The sequence below is a fragment of the Mirounga angustirostris genome, unplaced genomic scaffold (assembly GCF_029215605.1).
Source record: "Mirounga angustirostris isolate CCGP_5_RB_7025 unplaced genomic scaffold, mMirAng1.0.hap1 SCAF_10, whole genome shotgun sequence".
Lineage (NCBI taxonomy): Eukaryota > Metazoa > Chordata > Mammalia > Carnivora > Phocidae > Mirounga > Mirounga angustirostris.
Genome location: NW_026991718.1, coordinates 113,956,920 through 113,976,718, shown reverse-complemented (window position 1 = coordinate 113,976,718; position 19,799 = coordinate 113,956,920). Strand labels below are relative to the sequence as shown.

The window sequence follows — 19,799 nt, the reverse complement described above, 5'->3', positions numbered from 1 at the left end:
ATCCACAGAATGGGATTTCATCCATAGTATAGTAGACACTAGCCTAGGAGTCAGGGAAAACGGAGTGACCCAAGGATAAGTCAAAATCCTCTCTGCACTAAGAGATGACACAAGCTGACACTAAGAAATAAATAACAAGTACTAGTACCACGGCTTTACACTCCTGTGGCTACTGTGATTTGAAGCAAATTATTTTAACTCTCTGCGCCTTGACTTCTGCTTCTGTAAAGGGGGATAATCCCCAGAAGGCCGGCCTGAGAATTAAATGAAATAAAGCTTACGAAGTTCCTAGTCAAGTCTATTAAATGTTACCTGTTGGTATTAAACACTTCTCTCACATACTAGTTCCCTAAATCCACAAACATCCTGCGAAGCGACCTTCTTTCCCCCATCTTACAGAGGGGCACCTGAAGCTCCGCCGCACAGGGGGAGGCGCGAAGTGCGGAACACCGCCCCAGCTCTAGGGCGCGTTGTTGCTCCTCTCCGAGCCCCAAGGAGTGCAACGAGCCCAGCAACGGCAGCGGTGGGGGCCGAGGCGGCGCCCAAGCCCGCGGGGAGCGAGGCAGGGCCAGTTCTGTGCGCCTCGGGGAGCCGGCAGACCCAGCCCGGGAGGGAGAGCCGGAAGAAGCCCGGGCCGGGGCTAGAGCCCGGGACGGGCCCGCCCAGGCCTTCCCGGCGCGGCCTCCACTCCCCTCCCTCCTCCCCTCCCTCCTCCCCTCGCGGGGCGGGGCGGGGCGCGAGCACAAAGACTCTAACTTCCGAGCGGACGCCGGCCCACCCCGCCAACTCCTGGCCCAGGCCCGGCCCGCGAGGAGGAAGCGGCCAGGGAACGCCGGACGGCCGGGGGCAGGCGCGGATGGGCTGGGCCAGCGACACGGGGTTTGGAGCGGGGGGTGAGGGGGCCGGGAGTTAGTCCTGCTCCCGGGACGCCCAGAATGGCCGAAAAAAGAGTTTCTAAAAATAGGCAGCAACCCGTGCGAAGAGGTGGGCGGCCGAAAAGGAACAAGGAACACTCCCCCGCACCCCCAAGGAGACGCCCGTGGCCCCCACTCACCCGCGCCGAGAGGTCTGGAGGAAGCCGCGCGGCGCAGAAGGAGGCGGTGCCGCCGCACTCGGGGGCGGAAGGGAGGGAGAGAAGGAGGAAGAAGGCGGCCCCGGCCGCGGCGTGAGGAGCTGAGCACACGCGCGGGAGTCGCCCCCGCCGCCGCCCCCTCAGCTTCTCTCGGCTGTGCCCGCCCTGAGCCCGCGCTGCTCGCGCGCCCCGCCGCACTGACAGCGGCGCGAGCCCCGCAGCCGCCGAGTCCTTCCCTCGGCCGGCACCACTGAAGCGCGCGGGGGTGGGGGCGCCCTGAACGGCTTTCCTCAGCTTGGCCCCGCCCGCCGCTCCAGCCCCGGGCCCGGGCCCTCCCTCCACACCCCCGACTCTGCCTCCAGAGAAGGACACAGTGACACAAGCGCTAGGAGTCCTCAGCCCCACCCTGACACAGTCCGACTTCCCGAGCGCGTGGGTTCTCCCCACCCCCTCAGCCTCGCTTTGGAAAGGTCCAGAGCTTCGGCGGGGAGGAAGAGGAAGGCGGGGCCAGGGCGGGGCCTGACAGGGAGGAGGGACTGAGGAGGGAGCCTGGGGAGGCGGGGCTGAGGTCGGGAAAAAGAGAGAGAGGGACTCCCCTACACCAATAAGCGAGCCGAAGGCGGGGCAGGGCTGACAGGGTGGTGATGCCAGAGACGAGAGAAGCGCAAGGCAGGTATGGAAGACCGTGGAGGCCGCGCGGAGCCAGGAGTCAGGGCTGCGCTTCAAAGGAGGGGCTGTGGGTGGGGCTAAACGGAGGCCGTGCCCGTAGGAGGAGTTAAGGGTAGAGGGAGACAGAGGCGAAACTAGGAGAAGCGAAGCCCTTAGAGGAGGGGGCGGGAGATGGGGCCGAAGAGAGATCCAGAAGGGAGGAAAAATTGAAGCGGGACAGAAGGCGGCGGGCCCGGAAGCAGAACAGGGAGGAGGGGGCGCAAAGGTGGCCACTCTGGGGATGAGCCGGAAGGAGGCGTGACCCAAAGGTGGGTCGCGAGGTTGGTGCTGGAGGTGGGCGGGGCCTGGAGATGGGACCCAAACACGTTGGCGGGGGGCGGTGCCCGAGGAGTGCGTGAGGGACGCAGTAGGAAGGAGCTGCAGGTCTTTTCACTTTCAGGGAACCAGGTGCGTGGACTGGGCGAGGATAGCATTCCTCGCAGGCTAGGCTAGGACTGGGCGGAGAGGCCGCGGTTGGGTTGGGTTTGCGGAGGACGTGGCACTCCCACCTACAAAGGAGGTTAAATTCAAGTACCGTTACCTTTCTAGGGTGCGGGAAATGTTTTATAACCCGATCTAGGTGGTGGTCCTCTCTACTGAATATTTCTCTTGTCGGAAACTCACCCAAATCAGTGTTCCAGGCTCCACGAACAGCCGGAGGGGTCTTCCAAGAGTACTCAAAGACCGTTGCCCTTCAGTCCTCAGCTATAGACTTCCTTGAGGGCTGGGAACTGTCCAAATTCTCCATGCAGCCGACCTGTGATTTCATGATTGTATTTTTCACACTGCTACCTCCAGAACCTGCCTAAGAGACGCGAGTCCTAAAAACCGCAGAGTCTGAATGGAATCCTGGCCTTGCCAGACCAACAGTTACAACTCTGCTTGTGTTGTTTGATGACCTCCGTGTCTCCCTTCAGAGGACGAGAAATCAAATTAGATAGTGACACTGAGACCAAGGCCAGGAACGTTCTTCCCCTACCTCTTCTAACTCTGGTTCCTTCTTATGCCTCAAGTCTCTATTTAAATATCACCTCAGAGAGGATTTTCCTGAACACCCCACCTAAAGATGTTCTCTAGTTTGGCCTCTTGTTCATTTCCTTCATGGCATTTCTTAGTCTTGTCATTTTTTGGTCTGTTTGTGTGTTTTTGTCTGTGTCCCCACTAGAAGGTAAGTTCCATGAGACCAAAAATCTTTGGTTGTGGGTCCATCACTGTTACCAGACCTGGTGCAATGGCTGGTATAGACCTAACGTTCAGTAAACACTTGAGTGAATGAATCAGCCAATCAACCAATTAAGGAATAGGTCCCTGCCAATCTCCTCTGCTCTATTTCTGGCCACTCCTGGATACTGGCCTCCCTCCCTTTGTACCAGCCTTAAAACCATGTGTACTTGAATACACCCCAGTCTCTCAGCACCCTCTGCTATAGCATTCTCTACTTGGACTGCTCCTCCCCTTCTGCCTAGATGCCTCCTGTTAATCCTTCAAAACTCAGCTCAGGAACTACCTCCTCCGAGAGGCTTTCTCTGACCTCCCATCGGCCCCACCACCAGGTGTTCACCCCTCCCTGTTCATAGCCTTGATTATAAAACCTGCCTATGCAGGTGATAATCCTCTTCCTGCTGGCACTGAGGATTATAGTCATAGCTTCAAAGGTCCTGATCTGCCCTCCGCTACAGTTCTGACCTTATCCCCTATTGTATTGCTTTCACCTCCTCTTACTCTGCTCCAGCCACATTGGCCTTGCTGTTCTTCTGACATGCCAAGCATACTGCTAACTTCAGGGCCTCTGCATTTGCTGTTGTGTCTGCCTCAAATGCTCTCCTCCCAGATGTGGGCATGGCTCACCCCTTCAGGTTTCCACTCAAATGCCACTTCCTCAGAGAGGCCTCCCCTGACCCACATTTAAAATAGCAACACCATGGGGCGCCTGGGTGGCCCAGTCGGTTAAGCATCTGCCTTCAGCTCAGGTCATGATCCAGGGATTGAGCCCTTCTCAGGCTCCTTGCTCAGCCTGTTTCTCCCTCTCCCTCAGCCTGCTGTTCCCCCTGCTTGTGCTTGCTCTCTCTCTGTCAAATAAAATCTTTTTTAAAAATTAAAAAAATAAATAAAATAGCAACACCCTGGAGTGCCTGGGTGGCTTAGTTGGTTGAGCATCCAACTATTGGTTTCAGCTCAGGTCATGATCTCAGGATCCTGAGATTGAGCCCCATATCTCACTCTGTGCTCAGGGCGGAGTCTGCTTGAGATTCTCTCTCTCCCTCCCCCTCTGCCGCTCCTGCTCACTCACTCACTCTCCTAAAAATAAATAAATCTTTAAAAAATAAAATAGCAATACCCTACTTCTCTGTACCCTTTCCTGCTGGATTTTTCTCCATAGCACTTATTACCACCTGAAATACTATTTGTTCATTTGTTTGTTGTCTCTTTCCTGTCCCCACCTTCTACTACACTTTTTGTGATCTTCACAAAGACAGGATTTTGTCTGTTTTGCTCATTCCTTGTCCCTAGAATGAATATTTGTTGAATGAATGACTATGAATTAAACAGAGAAGTGTTAGGAATATTCTGTGTTGTCCAGAAGAATCCCTGAAGATTAAAGCATGAAGGAAGATGATCTGGGGTCTTGAGATCAAGCCCCACATTGGGCTCCATGCTCAGGGTGGAGTCGGCCTGGGATTCTCTCCCCCTCTCCCTGCCCCTCCCGCTTGTGTGCACATTCTCTCTCTCTCTTTCTCTCAAAAAAATAAATCTTTAAAAAATTTTTTAAAGAATAGATGAATAGGAATTGGCTCACCTGGTTATAGAGGCCAAGTTATAGAGGCCAAGAAGTCCCATGATCTGCCATCTGCAAGCTAGAGAACCAGCAAAGCTAGTGGTATAATTCAGTCCAAGTCCAAAAGCCCAAGAACCAGGAGCAGTGATGTCCAATGTCCTGGGCAAGAGAAGACGGATGTTAGTTCAAGCAAAGAGCAAATTTGCCTTTTTATTCTAATCTGTCTTCAACAGATTGGATGACACCCACCTGCATTGGTGAGGGTGATCTTAGTGTACCAATTCAAATGCTAATCTCTTCAAGAAACACCCAGAAATGTTTTACCACCTATCTGGGCATGCCTTAGCCCAGTCAACTTGACACATAAAATTGACTATCTCAGCCACCACGAGGGAAAGCCAGCCAGAGAAATAAAGCCATCACATGGAGGAGGGCAGGATTAAGAAAACATTATAGAAAAAATGAGCCAGAGACCTGATAAAACCATACCTGAAGCTTGACCCACCTCTGGACTTTTCCATGAACCAATATGTCTTTATGGTTTGAGTAGCTTTAGTTGGGGTTTTTGTAACTTGCAATGAAAACAAATTTCCTAACAGATGAGTAGGGTTCAACAGGTGGAGGTATAATGCCTCACATTTTTATGGGGAGTTTGTTTACAGAATGCTGAAGGGTATTCCAGATAGGGGGAATAGCAAGTATAAAGGCAGGAATGTAAGAACTAGCACAAGGTATGAGCTGAGTTGGGAAAGATGAGATATAAAAGATAGGCTAGAACTAGTATCTAGAGGAACTGGTTTCTACACTTGGTAGATAGTGGGAATCACTGAAAAGTTTTGAGCAGAGGTTGCTTGAATGATAAAGTGTCAAGGTCAGAACTAACTTTAGAAGTAATCTGATTCAACTTTGAGTTGTTTCGTCTTCATTTCAATGTGACACTGCCAGTGCCTCACAGATGGGAGGCAAAGGAATCCGGATTTGAACTCAGGGCCAGCTGAGCCCCAAGGCATACATTCAACCTCTTCCTCTCCCCACCACTAATTCTGCCCTGTGAGCCCACTCTGAATGGGTGAATCTCTCTTCAAAGATTTGACCATGAGGTTTGTAGAGCTACCTGAGCTAGGATGAGGAAGATGGATGTGAAAGATAGGAGAGTAGAAGGCCCCAGCAGGTGTCTTCATTGGAGGCAAGGAATGAGGGCAGATGAGGAAGGCAGGTGAATAAGGAGGAAGGAACAAATGAGGGAGAAGGTGGTAAGGGAGAGTCAGCAGGATGTGGAGAAGGAGCAAATGGAAATGGAGGGATATAAGAAGTCATTGAGGAAGACACAGGCTTGTCATTAGAACAGGGGTTGAAAAATCAGATGCCTCAGGGCCAGGCAGGGACCATAAATGAGCAAAGTGGGTAAGATAATAAAGAGTAAAGGGGTCTGTAGTAAGCTGGGGAACTCATGCTCCTTCTAGAGGAGGCAACTACTACACAAGTCATGTGGGATAGAGATGCCCAGGATTATTGCCAGTTGCCAGGTGTTAAAAAAACAAAAACAATTAAAAAAAACCCCGCAAGTCCAGATTTTTATATGAAATCATCTGGTTTTTAAGTGCTGGCACCTAATTCAAATTAAAAGAGCACTGTCCTGGCCAAAAGACTCACACCTTAGGGCTGAGTTCGGCCTGTGAGCTGCTAGTTTGTGCCTGCTAATCAATTTTGGTCCAAACCCCCTTCACTACTTACCAGCTGTGTGCTCTTGAGCAAATGGCTTCACCTCTGAAGTCAGGTTCTTTTTTTTTTAAGAGAGATTTTTCTTAATTTATTTGAGACAGAGAGCATGCGTGCACAAGCAGGGGGTTAGGCGGGTGGCAGAGGAAGAGGAAGAAGCAGACTCCCTGCTGAGCAGGGAGCCCAACGTGGGGCTCAATCCCAGGACCCCGGGATCATGACCTGAGCCGAAGGCAGACGCTTAACCAAATGAACCACCCCGGTGCCCCGGAAGTCCCAGGTTCTTATCTGCAAAATGGGGACAATTAATTCCGCACATTAGAGGGTTGCTGTAAGGATTTTTAAAAATAAATGTATGTAAACCACTTAGCACAGTACCTGACCAAGGGCAAGCAAACATTCAAAATAATTTTATCATCAGTGTGAAGGTTATTTTTTTCCTGTAACCCATGAAATCATGAACTAGATAAACTAGAAAGGTCTTCAAAGACATCTCATCCAGGGGGTTTCAAACCAATTAAGCTATAGAACCCTCTTTTAAGCCAGACCTTTCACAGAAAGGCAGTGAATAAAACAGATGGGGGAGGGAGGTGGCTCTGAATAAGGGAGGGAAACCCAGAGTCTGGCCTACTAGGCCTTCCCAGCCCCCCAGCCACAAACCACCCTCCTTAAGCTATAGTCCCTCCACAAAATTCCAGGGTGTTACAGAACACAGTTTGAGAATCATCATTATATTCCAGGTCCCATTTTACAAATATGGAAACTAAGGCTCAGGAAGGCATAGAAATTTGCCTAAGTTTCAGTGACAGGGAGGGATTCCTGCCTTCCATGCTAATGCAGTTTCCAGTAGGAATGGCGCTCCCTCCTTCCTGTCCACCAGGTTGAGAATAAACTCTCTTTTGGTGATTCCCTGATTGGGGTAAGAAGTAGCCCCCCTAGCATTAACCCAAAGCCCCAGGATATAGCCACGGTTGATGGTGGCCAACTAGTGGGGGTGGGGAATGAACTCAGGCTTACAGAAGTAGAAAAGGAATTTATCTGGAGGGTACTGGGATCTCAGAGAGCAGAGGTGCCAGGACCAGGGACACAGATGTTGCTAGAACTCCCCAGTCCTTGTCTTTCCTTCTCTCTGCATGTAAGCTTTTCTGCTCAAGGCTGGACACAGCTGCCACAGCTCTCAGCACTCGCAACTCTCAGCTGCTCCATCAGACAGCCTGAAGCTTTCTGCTTCCAGTCTTAATGACAGAATTTTAAGCAAGGACTTTGGCCCAACATGAGTAGGTGCTCATCCTGAGACCAATTATCCACTGCTGGTGGGGTCAGGTACTGTGACTGGCCCAGCTTGAGCAAGGTGCCCACTCTGTAACCAATCATTGTCAATAGGGATGTGAGACGGATAAAAAGATGGCAGCCCCCATTAGAACCACATGGTCAGAGAAGGGGAGGAGCATTTCTCTCCTCAGTGAGGCTTACTTCATCACCCCTGCCATGCACTCTTGCCACTAGCTAAGTTTAAATGAAAGGTTCCACTCTCCAAGCTTTGCTGCCCTTTATAACTATTAGAGAACACACATCCAGCTTACCTAGAGAATGGAGGCATGTCTTGTCAATCTTTGTATCGTTGCAACACAGTCAAACAAGAAGCCCCCCTAAGTGCTGTCAGATTGGATTGGACTGAACTGATCCTTGGAGGTGTTTAGTCCAACTCACCCATTTTACAGATAGAGAAATGAGACCTAGAGAGGGTAACTCACATGTCATGAACGCTGAAAGCTGCCCATCAGAAGAGTTGCAGAACCAGGGCTGGAGACCGCTCATCTTGACTTCTAGTCCAGGGCAGATTAAACTCTGTGTTTAATCCTTGCCCATAGGGACATCTGAAAAGAATAGAAGGGATATCTCATTTTGGATGCACCCATTGGCAAATCTTAGCCAGGAGCCCAAACCTCCCTAGTGTTCAGTAATTGATGACATCAGAGCCAGATAGAGCCAGATATCAAATGAACAGGCCTCGGTTCCAACCCCAACACTGCCTCTTACTGGACAAGTTTCTCAGGTTCTCTAAGCCCCCAATTTTCTTCTCTGTAAAATGGGTAAAAATTACATTTACCTTAAAAGTTGGGAAGACTAGCAAAAATGTGTATAGTGTCCCTGACACATAGAAGGTCCTCAAGAAATAGTAAGTTCTTCTAATGATTGTTGATGATAAAGAGAATGAAAAAAACAAGAGCTCTGGGGGAAAAAAAAAAAGAGCTCTGATTTTTCAAAGGAAAAAGAATTGTTCCTGAGGCTCTTCTCTTGGAGAACATAAATCCGTATCTTTCCTGAACAAAGGAACTCCCTTTGTTAGAAAGGAAGAGGAGGAGAGAAAGTGGGCAAGCTGTGACAGTGTCCACCTTCCCCTGAACTTTGCTCTGCCATCTCTACCCCATCTGCTCCATCCCACTGCAGTGCTGAGCTCAGGTCACATCCATGCTGTTGTGAGACCACCAGCTTTGGGCCATCCTAGCTGGGAGGGAGGAGGTGCATGTGGCAGAATCAGAAGGCCCCCCCCCATGACAGCAGATAGAAGGGCTGGAGCATATGGTCCCCACCCCTGCTACTGGTGGCTCAAGGTTATGGGGAAGCTCTCATATAGGTTAATGGAAGGTTGTTTGTCTCTCATTCCTCACTGGCTCAGTCCTAGAGCCCTATCTCTCCTCTCTGCCTTACTACTAGGTCTCCAATTTTATCAAACAGTAGACAGGCTGGCATCTTTAAAGTATGATCTTCACTATATAAAATCTTGGGGTGCCTGGGTGGCTCAGTTGGTTAAGTGTCTGCCTTCGGCTCAGCTCATGATCCCAGGGTCCTGGGATTGAGCCCCACATCAGACTCTGCTCAGCGGGGAGCCTGCTTCTCCCTCTCCCTCTGCCTCTCCCCCTGCTCATGCTCTCTCTCTCTCTGTATCTCTGTGTCTCAAATGAATAAATAAAAAATCTTAAAAAAAAAAAATCAGACAGACCGGATTTGAATCCTGGCTCTGCCCTTTACTAGCTGTGTGAAACCTGGGAACGTTCCTTAATGTCTCTGTGCCTCATACAAGAAATACAGAGAATAATATCTACTTCACAGAGTTCTTGGGAGGATTATATGAGTTAATTCACTTAAAGTATTTAGAAGAGTACCTGACACACAGTAAACACTCACTAAATGTCATCTCCTATTAATATTACTATTATTAGTTCAGAATGGGCTAACCCCATTCCCCTGGCTCTGGTGATGGCACCTGACCCTGGCCTGAACATTCTGTCCCCATGCTCACTATGGAATCCTTCTCCACACATGGCAACCATATCAATTATTTGAATTGGTACCATGGGTTGAAAACTAATTTGGTTTCTGAAAGCCTAGTCTTGCCAGGCCAAAGCTGCAAAGCAAAGGTAACATCAGATTCTAGGCCAATGTTGGTCCTAAGAGGGAAGTATATAGCACTACAAGCCTTTCTCAAGAAACAAGAAAGTTCTCAAATACACAACCTAAACCTACACCTAAAGGAGCTGGAGAAAGAACAGCAAATAAAGCGTAAACCCAGAAGGAGAAGAGAAATTATAATAAAGATTAGAGCAGAAATCAATGAAATAGAAACCAAAAGAACAGTAGAACAGATCAATGAAACTAGGAGCTGGTTCTTTGAAAGAATTAATAAGATTGATTAACCCCTGGCCAGACTTATCAAAAAGAAAAGAGAAAGGACCCAAATAAATAAAATCATGAATGAAAGAGGAGAGATAACAACCAACACCAAAGAAATATAAATAATTATAAGAACATATTATGAACAACTATATGCCAACAATGTAGACAATCTGGAAGAAATGGATGCATTCCTAGAGACATATAAATGACCAAACTGAACCAGGAAGAAATAGAAAACTTGAACAGACCCATAACCAGAAAGGAAATTGAAGCAATAATCAAAAATCTCCCAACAAACAAGAGCCCAGGGCCAGATGGCTTCCCAGAGGAATTCTACCAAACATTTAAAGAAGAATTAATATCTATTCTTCTGAAGCTGCTTTAAGAAATCAAAATGGAAGGAAAACTTCCAAACTCTTTTTATGAAGCCAGCATTACCTTGATCCCCAAACCAAAGACCTCACCAAAAAAGAGAATTACCAATATCCCTGATGAACATGGATGCAAAAATTCTCATCAAAATACTAGCCAATAGGATCCAACAGTACATTAAAAGAATTATTCACCACGACCAAGTGGGATTTATTCCTGGGCTGCAAGGTTGGTTGAACATCCAACAAATCAATCAGTGTGATACATTACATAAATAAAAGAAAGGACAAGAACCATATGATCCTCTCAATAGATGCAGAAAAAGCATTTGACAAAGTACAGCATCCTTTCTTGATTAAAACTCTTCACAGTGTAGGGATAGAGGGTACATACCTCAATATCATAAAAGCCATCTATGAAAAACCCACAGCGAAGGGGCACCCGGGTGCTCAGCAGTTAAGCATATGCCTTCGGCTCAGGTCATGATCCCAGGGTCCTGGGATTGAGCCCCGCATTGGGCTCTCTACTAGGCGGGAGGCCTGCTTCTCCCTCTCCCACTCCCCCTGCTTGTGTTCCCTCTCCCTCTCTCTCTCTCTCTCTCAAATAAATAAAATCTTTAAAATATATATTAAAAAAAAAAGAAAAACCCACAGCGAATGTCATTCTCAGTGGGGAAAAACTGAGAGCTTTCCCCCTAAGGCCAGGAACATGGCAGGGATGTCCACTATTACCACTGCTGTTCAACATAGTACTAGAAGTCCTAGCCTCAGCAATCAGACAACAAAAAGGAATAAAAGGCATCCAAATCAGCAAAGAAGAAGTCAAACTCTCACTCTGCAGATGACATGATACTCTATGTGGAAAACCCAAAAGACTCCACCCAGAAATTGCTAGAACTCATACAGGAATTCAATAAAGTGGCAGGATATAAAATCAATGCACAGAAATCAGTTGCATTTCTATACACCAACAATGAGACAGAAGAAAGAGAAATTAAGGAGTTGATTTCATTTACAATTGTACCCAAAACCATAAGATACCTAGGAATAAACGTAACCAAAGAGGCAAAGGATCTGTACTCAGAAAACTATAGAATACTCATGAAAGAAATTAAAGACACAAAGAAATGTAAAAATGGGGCGCCTGGGTGGCTCAGTTGGTTAAGCGACTGCCTTCGGCTCAGGTCATGATCCTGGAGTCCCTGGATCGAGTCCCGCATCGGGCTCTCTGCTCGGCAGGGAGCCTGCTTCTCCCTCTGACCCTCCTCCCTCTCATGTGCTCTCTCTCTCTCTCTCTCATTCTCTCTGTCTCAAATAAATAAATAAAATCTTTAAAAAAAAAAAAAAAAGAAATGTAAAAATGTTCCATGTTCATGGATTGGAAGAACAAGTATTGTTAAAATGTCTATGCTACCCAGAGCAATCTACACATTCAATGCAATCGCTATCAAAATACCATCAACCTTTTTCACAGAACTGGAACAAATAATCCTAAAATTTGTATGGAACCAGAGAAGACCCTGAATAGCCAAAGGAATGTTAAAAAGAAAACCCAAACTGGTGGCATCATAATTCCGGACTTCAAGCTCTATTACAAAGCTGTAATCATCAAGGCAGTATGGTATTGGCACAAAAACAGACACATAGATCAATGGAACAGAGAACCCAGAAATGGACCCTCAACTCTATGGTCAACTAATCTTCGACAAAGCAGGAAAGAATATCCAATGGAAAAAAGACAGTCTCTTCAACAAATGGTGTTGAGAAATTGGACAGTCACATGCAGAAGAATGAAACTGGACCATTTCCTTACACCACACACAAAAATAGACTCAAAATGGATGAAAGACCTAAATGTGAGATAGGGATCCATCAAAATCCTAGAGAAGAACACAGGCAGCAACCTCTGTGACCTCGGCTGCAGCAACTTCTGGCTAGACACGTCTCCAAAGGCAAGGGAAACAAAGGCAAAAATGAGCTATTGGGACTTCATCAAGATAAAAAGCTTTTGCACGGTAAAGGAAACAGTTGACAAAACCAAAGACAGCTGACAAAATGGGAGAAGATATTTGCAAATGACATATCAGATAAAGGGCTAGTATCCAAAATCTATAAAGAATTTATCAAACTCAACACCCAAAGAACAAATAATCCAGTCAAGAAATGGGCAGAAGACATGAACAGACATTTCTCCAAAGAAGTCATCCAAATGGCCAACAGGCACATGAAAAAGTGCTCAACATCACTTGGTATCAGGGAAATACAAATCAAAACCACAATGAGATACCACCTCACACCAGTCAGAATGGCTACAATCAACAAGTCAGGAAATGACAGATGTTGGCGAGGATGTGGAGAAAGGAGAACCCTCCTACACTGTTGGTGGGAACGCAAGCTGGTGCAGCCACTCTGGAAAACAGTATGGAGGTTCCTCAAAAAGTTGAAAATAGAGCTACCCAGGCAACCCTATTGGGACCCCTCTCCTGAGAGCTTTTTCAGTATCCTTACTTAATAAACTTCTATCGCTTTACTCACTCTCCTTTGCGAGATTCATTCTTCGACTCCATGAGACAAGAACCTTTCTCTCCCACATCATCGGCAGCTTTGTACGATCACTTTACTATTGCTCAATAAACCTTGCTTTGCTGCCCACCAAAAAAAAAAAAGAAAGAAAGAAAATAGAGCTACTCTACAACCCAGCAATAGCACTCCTGGGTATGTATCCCAAAGATACAAATGTAGTGATCCAAAGGGGCACCTGCACCCCAATGTTTATAGCAGCAATGTCCACAGTGGCCAAACTATGGAAAGAGCCCAGATGTCCATCGACAGATGAAAGGATAAAGAAGATGTGGTATATATATACAATGGAATATTACTCAGCCATCAAAAAAATGAAATCTTGCCATTTGCAACAATGTGGATGGAACTAGAGGGTATTATGCTAAGCAAAATAAGTCAATCAGAGAAAGACAAGTATCATATGATCTCACTGATATGTAGAATTTAAGAAACAAGGCAGAGGATCATAGGGGAAGAGAGGCAAAAATGAAACAAGACGAAACCAGAGAGGGAGACAAACCATAAGAGACTCTTAATCTCAGGAAACAAACTGAGGGTTGCTGGAACAGAGAGGGATAAGGGGGTGGGGTAAATGGGTGATGGACATTGGGGAGGGTATGTGTTGTAATGAGCACTAGGTATTATATAAGACTGATGAATCATAGACCTGTACCCCTGAAACAAATAATACATTATATGTTAACTAATTGCATTTAAATTTTAAAAACCCAAAAAAACAAAACAAAACCAAAAAACCCAGTCATGCTCTAAAACAATGTAAAAGAGCTGGCAGTCTTCTTATATAAAGATTTTGGGTTTGAAGGTATTTTTTAAATAAAGATTTATTAAGAATAAAAAAAAGATTCTAGGCCAATTTATCAGGAGGGAGAATTTCGAGTGGGGAGATTCATGGACCATCAAATTTCATGCTGCAGGTAAAAGTGCACTCTCCCTATTCTAGCCATTGGTCACACACCATGAAATAATTATGCTAGGCCATTACTTTGATGGTCCCCAATGAGCCACACTTCCCAATAGTCACTCTTATATAGTCTTTTCCCATATTGACAGTGGGCTTGGCCATGTGATAAACTTTAGCCAATGGGACATTAGTAAGCACAGTGCAAGCAGAGACTTAATAAATGCTTTCACACTGGCTTATCCTCTTGGAATGCTCGTTCCTTTGCGCCCTGAACAACAATGTAAGAATGACTAGAGAGACCAAATGAGGAGAGTCAGAATCCTAGCCATTAACCAATCTGCCCCCTGATTACAACCACCGGAGTGATCACCAGCAAGATCAGTGAAAAAACCACCTACCTGAGCCAAACCTAAACTGCATAGTCATGAAAAAATAAAATGGTTGTTTTTAACTATTAAGTTGGGGTGCTTTTTTTACATAGCAATAGACAATCAAATCAACAATAATGTTTAATAACCTTTCTTAGCTCCACAAAATTCTCAAAACCTTCCCACACCTAAGAGAGTGGGAGTGTTAATAACCTCATTTTACAGATGGGAAAGCTGAGGCCCAAAAAAGGGAAATAATATCCCCAGCCACACAGAAAGTGAGCTGCCCCACTCATACACTTCTTTTTTTTTTTTTTTAAGATTTTATTTATTTATTTGACAAAGACAGCGAGAGCAGGAACACAAGCAGGGGGAGTGGGAGAGGGAGAAGCAGGCTTTCCTCTGAGCAGGGAGCCCGATGTGGGACTCGATCCCAGGACCCTGGGATCATGACCTGAGCCGAAGGCAGCCGCTTAACAACTGAGCCACCCAGGCGCCCCCACTCATACACTTCTGAGTCAGCTCCTTCCACCGCATTTCCCACTGCAATAACTTCTATCCAAATGGATAAATGTATTAACAGCAGCAGCAGGAGGTGTCATATAGAAGAAGCACTGGACTGGGAGTCACAGTGGCCCAGTCTGAAGTTGACAATTGCTTGGCTGTATGAGCTTAGACAATTCAAATCACTTCCCTGTCTAAGCTTCAGTCTTTCCAATGTTTCAGTGACGGGGAAAACTCAGAAGCTCATAGGAACCAAGCAAATCACAGACAAGGGAAGCAGGCCAGGCTGGGGCTGTGGTGGTCGGTGAGCACACATACCAGCTCCAGCAGTGTTACCATATGGAATCTGGGCCCGGTGTGGCAGATTGCCTGATTTCTTTTTTTTTTTTTTTGAAGATTTTATTTATTTATTTGAGAGAGCAAGAATGAGAGAGAGTACATGGGGGGGGGAGGGTCAGAGGGAGAAGCAGGCTCCTCGCTGAGCAGGGAGCCCGATGCGGGACTCGATCTCGGGACTCCAGGATCATGACCTGAGCCGAAGGCAGTTGCTTAACCAACTGAGCCACCCAGGCGCCCCTGCCTGATTTCTTTTCCCCTTGGAGAGATAGGAAATATCTATGGATATTTGCAGAGCCCAATGCAGGTTATAATGTGAAGTTTCCCAATGTTAAAATATTACGGATTCATTTGAATTAAAAAAAAAATATGTGGAACAACAACAAAAAAATTATATTCATTTAGTCTTTGGGCTGTTCTTTTGAAACCTTTTGACCACTTTACTTCAAAATGCCCTGCCAGGGGCACCTGGGTGGCTCAGTCAGTTAAATGTCTGCCTTCAGCTCAGGTCATGATCCCAGGGTCCTGGGATCAAGCCCCACGGCAGGCTCCCTGCTCAGCAAAGAGTGTGCTTCTCAGTCTCCCTTTGCCCCTCTCCCCTACTCATGCTCTCTCTCTCTCGCTCTCTCTCTCAAATAAATAAATAAAATCTTAAAAAAAAAAAAAAAACCAAAATGCCCTGCCAGAGTTTACACGATCATCAAATAAAGATGCCTACCTGTCCTACTTCTGCCCTACACACACATAACATTTCCATCTATCCCGCTTGCGTCATAGAGCCTGAAGAGCAAGAAAGCCTTGGGTGTGGCCACCATGTTCTTCCATAGAGTCCAGCCTGCCCGTACTTCTGCTGCAGGGAAAGAGGTGCAAAGGCCTAGCCTCCAAAGCCTAAAATGGGTAGAACCTCAGTAGAGGGCTAGGAGTAGAAGGAAAATAACATCTCCTCAGTACTTAACTGTGAAGGAAAAGTAGAAGGAAAATAACATCTCCTCAGTACTTAACTGTGTGCTAGGCATTACAGCAGATGCTCGGCAGCATCAAAAATGGTGACGAGCCCAGACCTTCACACCCAAACAGACCTGGGTTTGAATACTGACTCTGCCACTTGTGAATTATGTATCCTTGGGCTTATCCCTTGCCTCTCCTGGCTTCAGTTTACTCTTTTTTTTACAACAGAAATCTTAACGTTTCCAGTCTCTCAAGGCTTTGGTGCGAATTAAACAGAAAAATTATATGTGGCACATATGGTGAGCTGGCTACCCCCAAATGGTTTACAGCCTCCCTTGCCAGGAAGGCTGCCTTGATTTCCTAGGGTCCCTAGGAGGTAGGGTTGCCCATACAACCTAGGTGACAGAGTTCTGGCTAGTGATATGTAAGTGAAAGTTGCTTGGTGTTACTTATCTGATAAGTATTTTTTTTTTAATTTTATTTATTTATTCATGAGAGACAGAGACAGAGAGAGGCAGAGGGAGGAGGGAGCCCGATGCGGGACCCGATCCCAGGACCCTGAGATCATGACCTGAGCCGAAGGCAGACGCTCAACCATCTGAGCCACCCAGGCGCCCTGATAAGTATTTTTTTAATTCAAGGATAATTAACATACAGCGTTATATTAGTTTCAAGTGCACAATATAATGATTCAACAGATCTATACATTAGTCAGTGCTCATCACGAAAAGTGTACTTCCAGAAAAGTTGTGGGTTTTTTTTTTAGAGCCAGACAACTGGCATTCTTCAGCCTTTCATACTGACCCTGTGTTCTGCCTAGAACACAGGTGTGATACAGAGGTATAGAAGCTATCCTGAAATCTTGAGAACAAAGACTGACTTGATAAGAATGATAAAGCAGAAAAACAGAAAGAGCCTGGGTTCCTCCAGACTTCTTATGTGAGATAAATGAAGCCCGATATATTCATGCCACTGTTACTTCTGATTTTTGCTTCTTGCCACCAAGCACTTCTGACTCAGCATAGCTGGTTCATTGTAGTACTCAATAAACACTACCTTTGTTATTTTGCCTATGTTACTTTTCATAATCATGACCACCTATGCTGTATTATTTTTTAAGATTTTATTTATTTTTTTGAGAGAGAGAGAGTGCAAGTGGGAGGGACAGAGACTCTAAAGCAGACTCCGCCCTGAGCGCAGAGCCCAATGCAGAGCTCAATCTCACAACCCTGAGATCATGACCTGAGCCAAAACCAACAGTCGGATGCTCAACCGACTGAGCCATCCAGTCACCTCTATGCTGTGAGTATTATTACCCTCAGTTTAGAAGGGAGAAAGTCAGACCTCTTCCCAGAGTGGGTTATGAAGTTTCAATGAAATGGGTAGCCATAATAACAGCAAACATTTATCAGCATTTGCTATGTTCCTGGCACAGTTCTAAGTGCTTCACAAGTATTAACTCACTCCTTACAGCATCCCTGGAGGAAAATGTTATTATTATTCCCACCTAACAGATGAGGAAACTGAGAGCAAAGAGGTTAAGAGACTTGCCCAAGGTCATACAGCTAGCAAGTAGCAGATCCAGGACTTGAACTCAGCAGTTTTAGGGCAGTGCCTGGCATCTGGGGATGTGTGTGTGTGTGTTGGGGGGGGGGGGTGTGCATGTGTGTGTGTGTGTTTTAATTAGAAAAAAAGAATGTAGCTCATACAACTTGTGACTTGTCTCAAGCCACACAGCTAGGAGGAGGTGGTAAATTTGAATCCAGGATTTGGACCCATGTCTGGATGACTCCAGATCCACATCATTAAGGGGATCCCTGTGGGTGAAGAGGTGTGTGGCCTGTAATGTTGAAGAGTCACATATATTTGCATCATGATGAGAGGCTATGCAAAGAAAAAAGCCTTGAACCATCCTCAAGGTTGCTGCCCCATCCAGATGAAGAACCCAAGGCTCAGAGAGGGAACATGACTCGCCTAAGGTCATCCAACTAGAAAGGGGCAGGGCTGGGCCTGGGATCCATGGAGCTCTACTCCATAACTATGGGGACATAGAGGCTGGAGGAAGGCTGTTCATCCCTGATCATAATGAGCCTTGAAGACAGAAACGTAGTGGCAGCAAGTGACAACCCAGCCATTATTTATATTAATTAAGGGGGCATTAAATTGAAGGGACGCACATAGCTCTTCAGTTACCAGCCAGTGCTCTGACAGCCTCACTCTTCTCTGTAAGTCCAACTATGCTTGTGTGGGGTGCAGAGAGCGGCCCCTCACACTGACTCTCTACTAAAGAGCTTAATTGTCTGAGAGAAAATACCAGCAGTCCTGCCCAGCTCCGGGCAAAGCTGCAATAAACTAATTGAAATTAAATGGCTTGGATCTCAGAAGGCAATGGGACACCGGCAGGGAAATATAGAGTATCTATTCATTCAACAAATATTTAATTAGCATTTTTATGTGCCAGCCACAGTGCCATAAACTATAAATATGGCAAAGGCCAAAGCAGGCAAAGGCCCTGCCTTCATGGAGATTATATTTGTAGGAGGATTGAAATCTACCCTCTACAACTCATAGGCACACACACACAAAAAGTATATGTTGCTTTTTATAAGTGACTTAATTTTTTTCTTGTGTCTCCCCTATTATTAAGAGAGAAAAATAGAAACTTGGTTATTAACAGTACCTTAGTCTCTGCCAGTTGAAAACAGTCTCATGTAAGTATTTAGTATCTTTTGAGTTAAGGGCTCATCTTTCTTTTGACGCCTACCCCTTCCTCAACTCAAGGTGGCATATGGGTGTCAGCCAGTCCATACATGGATCCTTGTGCTATCCTCTGGGACAGTTACCTAAGAGGTCAGGAGACAGTATGTGGACCCATATGTGGCCCATCCTCCCCTCCCCACTGATTCAGTGGGAGGGTGGGAAACCCCAGGATACCAGGGCATAGAGGAAGGAAGACCCATCTGTAGCCAAAAGCCAGAGCCCTCCCATATCTCCTCAGCATTCACCTCCATAGTCCAAGATGATTACTACAGCTATGACCCAAAAGACTCAGTTACAGGAGCACGCTTGGCCCACGCACCAGATAACGTAGCATTACTGGTGATGATGCCCAATATCCTTCAACCAATTACAGATGGGAAGTTGATGGCTACCAGCGTCCTCACCCATCATGTGGGACAACTCAGAAGGGTGTTCTTGTCTCCCAGAGTTCCCCAGTGGGATTAGCTCCAGTTGCCCACAGTGATAAATTACATGATCACACATAATTCATTGGCAGCCTTTCCTTCGCTGTCTTGCTCCCCACCCTACCAACAGTGTTTCTTGAGATCATTCCCCAAATTAACCACTTGGTCTCAAATTCTTGTCCCAAGGTCTACAATGAGCAAACCCTAAGGCACCATCCATTTAATTGCTTTTAAGTGTCATATTAGGTGATGATAGATAATAAGCCAATATAGCAGAAGCCCCTTTATCTCATGCTGTCAAGACAGATATTTGATCAGTGCATCAAAAATATTAGTCCAAATGTGGATTAATTATAACATATGATACATATATACCTCAAACATTTTCATTTGGTTTAAAATAAATAAATGTACAGATGACAATCTTTTTTTTTTAAAGATTTTATTTATTTATTTGACAGAGAGAGAGACAGCGAGAGCAGGAACACAAGCAGGGGGAGCAGGAGAGGGAGAAGCAGACTCCTGCTGAGCAGGGAGCCCAATGCGGGGCTTGACCTGAGCCGAAGGCAGACGCTTAATGACTGAGCCATCCAGGTGCCCCAGATGCCAATCTTTTGACAGAGGACCAATCTTCAGAAAATTCAGCATTA

General features: G+C 46.2%; 1 protein-coding gene and 1 long non-coding RNA gene across 13 annotated transcripts in view; both read right to left on the bottom strand.

Annotated features, from left to right (window-relative positions):
• Positions 1–1,490, bottom strand: part of RALY (RALY heterogeneous nuclear ribonucleoprotein) — an 87,921-nt gene extending 86,431 nt beyond the window's left edge. For 2 of the 12 annotated variants that reach the window (XM_064573047.1, XM_064573037.1), the window contains exon 1: positions 1,055–1,490. The gene's annotated coding sequence lies outside the window, so the exon portion shown is untranslated. Of the gene's footprint in view, positions 1–312; positions 656–1,054 lie in introns of those variants that run through there. The other 10 variants (XM_064573039.1, XM_064573038.1, XM_064573044.1 and 7 more) reach the window with 10 other exon arrangements.
• A 1,077-nt stretch (positions 1,491–2,567) lies between these two features.
• Positions 2,568–8,155, bottom strand: LOC135361803 (uncharacterized). Its single transcript, XR_010405819.1, has 3 exons — positions 8,030–8,155; positions 4,578–4,715; positions 2,568–2,691 (listed from the first exon to the last, which is right to left on the bottom strand). It is a non-coding gene; the product is annotated as an uncharacterized LOC135361803 (long non-coding RNA).
• Between the last annotated feature and the right edge of the window lie 11,644 nt (positions 8,156–19,799).